The sequence below is a fragment of the Coffea eugenioides genome, chromosome 1 (assembly GCF_003713205.1).
Source record: "Coffea eugenioides isolate CCC68of chromosome 1, Ceug_1.0, whole genome shotgun sequence".
Lineage (NCBI taxonomy): Eukaryota > Viridiplantae > Streptophyta > Magnoliopsida > Gentianales > Rubiaceae > Coffea > Coffea eugenioides.
This window is the reverse complement of record NC_040035.1, coordinates 21,269,618-21,278,753: the sequence shown is the minus strand read 5'-3', so window position 1 is coordinate 21,278,753 and position 9,136 is coordinate 21,269,618.

Genomic DNA, 9,136 nt, shown 5'->3' with positions numbered 1-9,136 from the left:
AGATAAATTTGCCCCAGTGTGGGGTCTTTCTTTCCTTTCTGATCATTTTCAAAATGAATTTGCCCCAGTGTGGGGTTTGCAATCCTCAGGGGCTGCCAAACGAAAAAATTATTGTTCTGATAGCTCAAAAGGGACGACTAGGGATGAAATGTTTTGATTGGAAAGGAAAATGGCCTGACTTTTGCCTCGTCTCTTGCTCGATTTCCTAAAAGAAATTTGCATAATCAAATAAAGAACATCTTACACATGTCCGAGTTGATAGGTTGAGGGAATGTCTGTCCATCCATTTCTCCTTTGAACACCCAATAAGCCTTGTCAATTTGAAGCAAATTTGCCTTCGACTTCGTCTTTCATCGCTTTAGCACTTTGTTTCCTTTTCAGAAGATCGGTGGCGGACATAGGTCATGCTTATGACATTCAGCTGTTTTTCATCAATCATTGGTAACCCTACTCTGACCAATCAGCTTCGAGCTTGGCAGGGGAGGAATTTTTATCAATGAAGGGATCTTGGCCTTTTCCATGAAGGTTTTTCCAAGGGATGGATTTTCAATGGAGGGATTTCAATGAAGCAAGTTTTATAAGGGATTTCTGTATGAAGGGATTTTCAATGAAGGTTTTTCAAGGAAGGGAGTTTTAATGCAGGGATTTTTAAATGAAGGGATTTTCAATGTGCGGCTTCATCGAATTCCAGAACAGTGATATTCAGAGGGTCAAATAATTTCAACTTTGGCCATCTTAAAAGAATTTAAAAGAATCAAGACAATAATCAAATCAAGCAAATTATGCATTTCATGCAACTCCAAATCAAAGTGGAAACAAGATAAACTCAATTGCAAAAGATGCTTTCATTAAACTATTCACATATGCAAAAAACAGCTTTTGTGAAATTTAGTAAATAACAACCCCTAGATTTACCAAAATTCCCCTCGAGAGGGAAAATACTCGGCCAACCATAATTACAACGTGCCTTCAAGATTCTCAGATTTCGTCACTGGAGGTGGATGCCTCTAAAGTGTCTTCATGTTTGGGAAAGGGGTTTGTGCTTACACTTGGTCCTTGTCCACCCTTTCCTCTTAGCACTATTTCTCCAGCCTCGATCATGTCTTGGATCTGGTGCCTAAGTACTTTGCAATTGGCGGTTGAATGGCCAGGTGCTTCTGAATGATAAGCGCAAGTGTACTGTGGATTGTATCCGCCAGGGATGCCATGAGGGTAAGGCGGAGGGGGAATGACGTCGATTTTACCAGCGGCTTTTAATTGTTCATACAATTGGTCCAGAGGCCTGCCAAGATTAGTAAAAATGCGATGGCGATTTTGCCTTTGAGGTTCAGTGGGTTGAGGGTAGTTGTAGGTGAGTCCATTTGGTGGAGGAAGTTGTTGATTGTAAGGGGGTCGGGGTCGTATTTGTTGAAAATTAGGTTGAGTTATTTGAAAAGGGACTACAGGTGGATTAGGATAGCTTGGGCGAGGTCGAGGGTGGTGGATATTGGCGTGATAAACAGGATGAGAGTTTGGATAATGAGGGTAAGGGTTGGAGTAGGTAGGGTATCGTCGAAATCTGGGTTTTGGGGTAGGGTTTTGATCCCAAACAAAAGCAGTTTCTCCCTCTTGCTTTTTGAATTGTTGCTTCTTCCCATTACTACTTTGGCTTTGCAAAACTTCCACTTGAGTTTTCAGGGCAGACACATTAACAATCTTTCCAGCCTTCACGAAGTCATCATATTCTTCCAGTTTATTGACAATAGCAGCAAATGAGCATCCAGTCATGCGGAAAATTTCTTCAAAGTGCGGCGGATCATGTGCCTTAATGAAAGTGCGAATGATTTCGTCTTCAGTCATCGGTGGCTCGACTTTTGCAGCTATCTTCCTCCACCTCTTGGCATAAGTCTTGTGATCCTCGGAGGGTTTTCTTTTCGTTCCTTCCAATGTGGTTCGCGTCGGAGCCAACTCGCAATTATACTCGTACTGCCTTACAAAAGCGTTGGACAAGTCAAACCAGGTCTTCGCTTCTTCGGGTTTCAGCTTGGAATACCAGTCGAGTGCATCCCCCTCCAGACTTTCTGGGAATAGCCTCAAAGGCAGATTTTCATCATCTGTTGGCCTACCCAACTTGTTGGCGAACAATCTGAGGTGTGTCTTGGGATTGCCCGTGCCATCGTATTTATTAAACTTCGGAGTTTTGAACCCCTCAGGTAACTGCACATTCGGGAAAAGGCAAAGCTCGTCGTAATCCAGAACTCCTTGCTTGTTTAACCCTTGACTTTTCTTCATAAATTCATCAAAGCGGTCAAGGCGCTTAAGCAGCTTCACATCAACGGGAGCAGAAGATTCCCCCATTTCTGGTTTGGTTTGAATAATATGGTCTGGTAGGAATGGCTCAGCGGCAGTGTGATAAAAAGTATGAGGCTCGGGGGGTATGTTTGAAGTGGTTTGGGGTTGTGGGCCTTGCATGTGAGTAGGAAAAAATGAAGGATTAGGAGGGTAAGTGTATGGCAGATTTATGGTGGGATAGGTGAAAGTTCCTTCGGGTGGAATAATAAAGGGTGGAGTAAAAGTGGTTCGGGTCGTGGGCATGACCAATGATTCTGGCCCCGATTGACTGATGAGTACAGACTCGGGTCGAACTCCGCTACTGATGAGCTCATCGATTAATTTCTTTTGGATGGCCATTTCAGATGCCATCTCACCAAACTTCGTGAGCATCTCAGTCAGTTGGACCCCCAAACTTGCAGTCTCAGGTTGAGCTGTAGTAGCAGACCTATCCGACTGTTCCGGTTGTGAACTCATGTTTACACGATTCCTCTGGGCTTGACTGCGGGATCGCGTTATGATGGGGCTTCGACGAGAAGCTATGTTTAAAATTACCTGAAAATTTTGAAAGATTGCCTTTAGATTTAGCCGTCGCTTAATTATTCCAAAGAAAATAAAGAAAAGGAAAAGAAAAAGGCAAGAGTTAGTAGATATCCAGAAAACTCGGATGCATGTCCTATGGGGGAACCCTTTTATGCCAAGGGTAGGCCTGGCATGAAAATGCAATCCTCCAGAGCAGGCACTATACAATACCTGATGGATCCAATCAGCTTATGGAATGAAAATAATTTTGAAAAATTTGGCCCATTGGAATAAAAAGAGACGTTTGTCAAAATGAGGACCTCGTCCGAAGGGATTGATTACCTTTGATTTGCAAAACGCATGGGTTTGACCTTGACGAACTTCCTATCGAAGAGACCGGAATTCGTTTGACAAAATTTCCTCAGTAAAGCGCGGGTCAAAACCCCAACTGATCAAATGGCTGGATGCAGTGGACGGTTTTCTTAAAACCGACTAGGTTTCCCAATTTGAAATTCGATCTTGAAACCTTAATTGGTCAAATGGGTTGAATGAAATTGATCATTTATTTAAAATCGACCAGATTACCCTAAAAAGGGGAACATGTCAAATGAATTGAATGAAATTTAATTTATCCAAAATTAATCAGATCACCCTAAAAAGGGTAAATTGATCAAATAGATTGAACGAAACTTGATTTATTCAAAATCGGCTCGGTTGCCCTAAAAATGGGTAAATTGGCAAAATGAATGAAATTGAATTAGTGATTTATTCAAAAATTGGTCGAATGACCCTAAAAAGGGTAAACTGGTCAAATGAATTGACGATTTATTCAAAATCGACCGGATGACCCTAAAAAGGGTAGATTGGTCAAATGACCCTAAAAAAGGTAAATTGATCAAATAAATTGACAATTTATTCAAAATCGACCAGGTGACCCTAAAAAGGGTAAGTTGATGATTTACTCAAAATTGACCGGATGACCCTAAAAAGGGTAAATTGGTCAAGTGAATTGACGATTTATTGAATGAATTGGCAAAATGGATTGGTTGAATTGTCCGGCCATTAGTGATTTCAGAAAATTAGTCTATGAGCCTTCTAAAATCAAGATTTGGCCTCCATATTTATCATCTCAACCATGAGGAATCATTTGTGAATTTTCTTCAAATTAATGTCCTTTACGCAAAGGATTTTTACCAATTTTGATAAAAATGGCCAAAAGTGATTATTAGATGCTCATATTCCAAGGATCACTTTATGAAAATAATCGGATCCTACCTTACCTTGTGCACTACCCCTTTGGATGGTACAAAATGTAAACGTGCAAGTCTCACTGGATTAAGTATCCGAGACACAAGGTGGCTTATTCCTAAACACGGGATTCCCTATGTGGCATTCCCTTTCTATGGTTTATGCATGATGCCAGTTTATTAAAGCTATGTAAATATGTGACAAACATGAAATGTGAGCTAAAGGACATAAATAATGCAACGGGGGGAAAAGGTCTAAACATGAAATGTATTTACTGAAAAGTAAGTGCAAAGACTGAAACTTAGACATGTGAGCTATCTAGTGGGTGAGTCACTAAAAGAGTGCCAAAAGGGCCTCTTATTGCTAAGGCATATGAATGCAAGCCAGGAAAACAAAAGAATGGTTAGTGCAATTGATAGTACACATAATACATTGGGAGCAATTAAGAAAAGAAATACAATAAAGCAAGTAAAAGGGGTGGAACCCCTTCCCTCGTGCCTAATGTGCTTAAAATAGGGTAAGGCTGACTCTAGCCTAGGAAAATGCTAATATGGATGCATGAGGTTTGGTTCACTAATGCCTAGACTCGATAAAGCTTCGGCTCCCAAGCCTTCAGACCTAAAGGCGAAGGGTCATCACTCCCAGGGCCTTTGATCGGTGGCTCGAGTGATCCCTTAGATAGCGCTATGGGCGCAGAGCACACCAGCCGCCTACCCAAGGCGATCGATCCTAATCCTACAAGGCGGTGTGGGAAACGCCCACGAAAAACAAAATAAAATGGGATAAAAGCAAGTAAACGTGCACGTATGAAGTGTTCCCCTATTTTGAGGGAAGGGGTGAGAACCACACGAGGCTCTAAAGGTGACACGCCCCCTCCCAAATGCAATGCAAGCGCGAGATAATCAAGTAAACATCATCCAATCAACCAATCACACGTACGTGAGTGAGGGAATAGTTGGATATGCGTGCGAGGCAAAAGGCCCTAAAAATGAAAAATGCAACCCTAATATCCAAATGCAATGCATAAAAAGGGTAGAAAAAGGAAACGAATGGCCAAATCAAATGCTCGGACCCACTTAGGAGTTCCCCAGTGGAGTCGCCAACTGTCGCGCCCCACTTTTTTTTGGAAAAAAAAATAAAATGATTGTTTTTGTGATTTTATTGGTTTGGAAAAAGTGAATTTTTTTTTGATAAAAATAAAGATGGGTCTAAATGGGACTTTTGAAAATGCGACGATTTGACCCAAGAAAAATAGTTCAAAAAGGGTTTTTTATATGAAAAATGGAGTCGCCACTTGGTATAGAGTTAGGGTGTACCAAGTCACCCAAAAAGAATGAATTTTTTAAAGAAAAAAAAGTAAGAAAACCCTTTTTAAACGACTCCTAGTCCACGTAAAACAAAGAAAAAGGTTCGGGAGTCACATTTGACGAAGGGGAAGGCAAGGATAAAAATCCAAGGCACCCCTTCGACCTAACCAAGGCTAGTTGCGTGATTTAACCCTTATTTTCCTATATTTTCTACCCAAAGTATGTATTGCAAATTGGATTTGACTAATGAATGAGAAATGCAATCTTAAGTCTAAGAAATGTCTCTGATGAGGCTTTTGATCCCATTCACATGAATTGTGAAGGTCAATAAGGAAAGACCTCATAGAAAATCACGAATGATGCAAATGAGGACTCAAATAAGAGTGTAAGTGTGCAAGGTGTAGAAAAGTGCATGTGTGCAATTTGAAAGTGTTTGTGTGCAAATGAATAAATATATAAATGCTCGTGTGCAAGTGAATGAAAATAGTAAATATATAAGTAAAATAGGTGCAATGTGTGAAGTGAAAAGTAAAGAAAGTGAATAAGTGTGTGAATATGATATGTGGATTTAAAATATATAATTAGTGAGGAAAATAGTGAGAAAATGATATGAAAATGCATGAACTTAGAGGAATGCATCAGGTCGGGTATGGGAATGACCTCTAGTTTTTGCGATTTTAATTTTCCCTTTGATTAGAAGGAAAAACTAGCGTGCTAAGGCTATTTTGAAGCCACACTCGCTCGTTTCCCTTACCCAAGGGGGTTTTCACTCAAATGAACCCTAACTAGCATGAGATGCAAGTCCTAAAGTGAAGGGGAAGGGGTTTGAGGAACATACCAAATGATAAACTAAGGAAAATGCGTGATATGTGGTGAACAAGCAAATGATATACTAGCGAGGAAAATTCCTAAGGGTCTAGCGTTGGACTAGCCCATTCTATGAATTCCGACTAGCGTTGGACTAGTGGAAACGATAAAAGAAGCCACAACTAGCGTTGGACTAGTGTGGTGACGTGCATTCACCCATTCCATTCATCCACACTATAAAAAGCGAGTAGACATGCGAATCACTTATAAACACGTAGCACATAACACTTAGCATGCTTGACTAGATGCAAGGACCTAATAAAGCGATTAAACACTTAACACGTAGGCATGCAACCAAACTAATGAACCTATTACATTCACTAACTAAAACAAAAGGGGAAAGGGAAAATGGACCAAATTGCTCGCCACAGCCCTATCTATTACAAGCCAAGAGGTGTACGCATACCCCATAAAAGAAAAAACTTAATAAAGCAAAAGTAAATAAAGGAATGAAAGGAATTAAGGCAATGCAAAGAAAACGAAGTAGACATGCAATTCACTTAGCACATTGGATCACATAGGAGAGAGGAAAAAAAAAAATAAAAGAAATTATACCTCCCCCTTTTGTGGTGCTAATAAAGGATAAATGGCTTCAAAACAATAAAAGGGGTCAAGGCATCAATTTAAAAGTAAAGTATAAGCAAGATCGCCAAAATTCACCCAATTGCAACTCAAGTGAAAACACATAGTGCATGATTACTAAGAAAGTGGAATTATTGGTCAAATTTATAGAATAGAAAATTACCAAGGACCCAATTGCAAATATTTAATCAATCAACCAAACCCAATTGATACATTTTGGGAACCTCAAAGGTCAAATAGCAAAGAAAAAATCAAGCAATGGATCTAATTGTAACTATCCTAGGACCTAATTGCAAGAAATTGGAATGTAATTGGGCCACAATGCAACCAAAGGAGACTTGAGGGGTTGGAATGCAATTTTTAGAAAATTATTTCATGCAAATTCATGCAAGCTACGTGAAACATGCATTCTGCAACAAGAATTTCTGCTGAAAGCTTCCTGCAACTAAAAAACGCAACCTTTACTTCCATTTTTTCATGCAGGTTTCAACATTAACCACCACTTTGATCAAAGCTTCTCAACCAACGTAGCCAGGAACTTAATCTAAGCAGCATGACACACAAATTCAACTTCCAAACAAACCAAAACACATAAAAATCACTCAAACACTGGAGAGCTTTATGTAAAAGGTGCGGCAATTTCTGGTTTCAAATGAAGATTTCAGGAGCTCTTTCATCACAACTTCTCATCTAATCTTCAAAGAAACTTGAACTACACAGCAAAACACATATATTTCATATCCTAACCAGCCCAACTTATAAGGAAATCATGCAAGTTCTATGCAAGGTAGTAAGAAACAAGCTTCTGCAAAATCCTGCTGCAATCCTTTGCAGCTTCAAACCATGCGTATTTCATTCCAAAAAAATGCACAAAGTTCATTTGTTTACCAGCCCAACTCATAGGAATCCCAAATCAACAACTTTAGGTCAAGGCTGGAATTACTATCTAACAAAAACAGCAAAGTTTGGAACCGCAATGGAAGAAAATAGCAAGACACAACCGTAAATTTCTGGTGCAGCAAAAAATGAATATGCATTTTCCAGCAGGTAGTTGGTCTTAAATCCGAATTTACCTCGGTTGAATCATTGTGCTAAGTACTCAAAACTAACATGCAAGGCTACTTAATGAAATTACTATCATAACTAGTTCAAATCAAGTTCGGTCAGCAACTATAATCATCCACAATTCCAGAAATTCTGTTCACCACCCTCGGATGAACTTGCATGTAGCAGTTTTCTGTTTCATATTTTTTTCCTTGCTTAGCCGAACTAATGAACTTCATGCAAAGCTTAATCACCTACTTCTTAGCTAGTTAATCACATTTATAAGCTCAGCCTGCCTCAGGGGAACGAAATTAAAATTGCATTTCCATTTCAGCTTCTCGGCAAAGCTGGAAAATTAGTTTAGCAGTCTAATACTTCCAATAAAAAAAAATCCAGCCATGCAACCGAAATTCTGCCCATAACGTTCACATGCAGTACCAAATAAAGAACTATTTAGCAGGTTGAGTTCAAAATTAAGCTCAGATCATCACAACTAGCAACTTAAAAAAACCGAAACTTCCAGCTCAAGCTCTCGGCAGCTTCACTTCCTTCTCAAACAGATTTTTCTGTGACTTAAACTATCATCTAGCCACACAATCTCACATGCATGCTTATAAACAACTTCATCAAGCCATAATCAACTAGCTTAAGTCCAGAAATTACCTCAGCTTAAGGCTCAAATCACGCAACTAGCAGCTGCAAAAATCCTCTACTCTCGGCTGTCCAGAATTTCAGTCCGCAGCTCTCCTCCTCCCTTGCTCTAGCTTGCGACCAGTATGAAGACAATATGGCTCCCAATCTCTTTCTAGTTTACAGACGAAAGGAAATGGATGAAAAGCTCACACGGACAGCAGCTGCAATTTTTCCTCTCGGCAGCTCACGCACGCGAGGATGGTTAGTCTGAATTCAGTGGTTGCAGCTGTAATGATTGTGACTGAATTGATCACGGCTAGTTGAGGGTGAAAAATGGAATGGCAGCTCCCTCTCCCTCGCTTGACTTCCTCGGACAGAACAGAAATACAGCTCGCGGCTCGCTCTCTCTTCACCTTTCTCCTGCTCAATCCGAGGAGTTCTCCCTCTCTTGCTCTCGTCGATGATCACGAGGTGGAGAATGGAGATGGAGTGTTTGTGGTTGAGGCTGAGGTAGTGGAGTGATTCGCGGTAGTGGAGGTTTTGTGTTGAAGTGGAGATGAAAGTGAAATGAAATGTGATCCGGCAGAAATGGAATTGTGATCTTCTTTTTTTTTTTTTTTTTT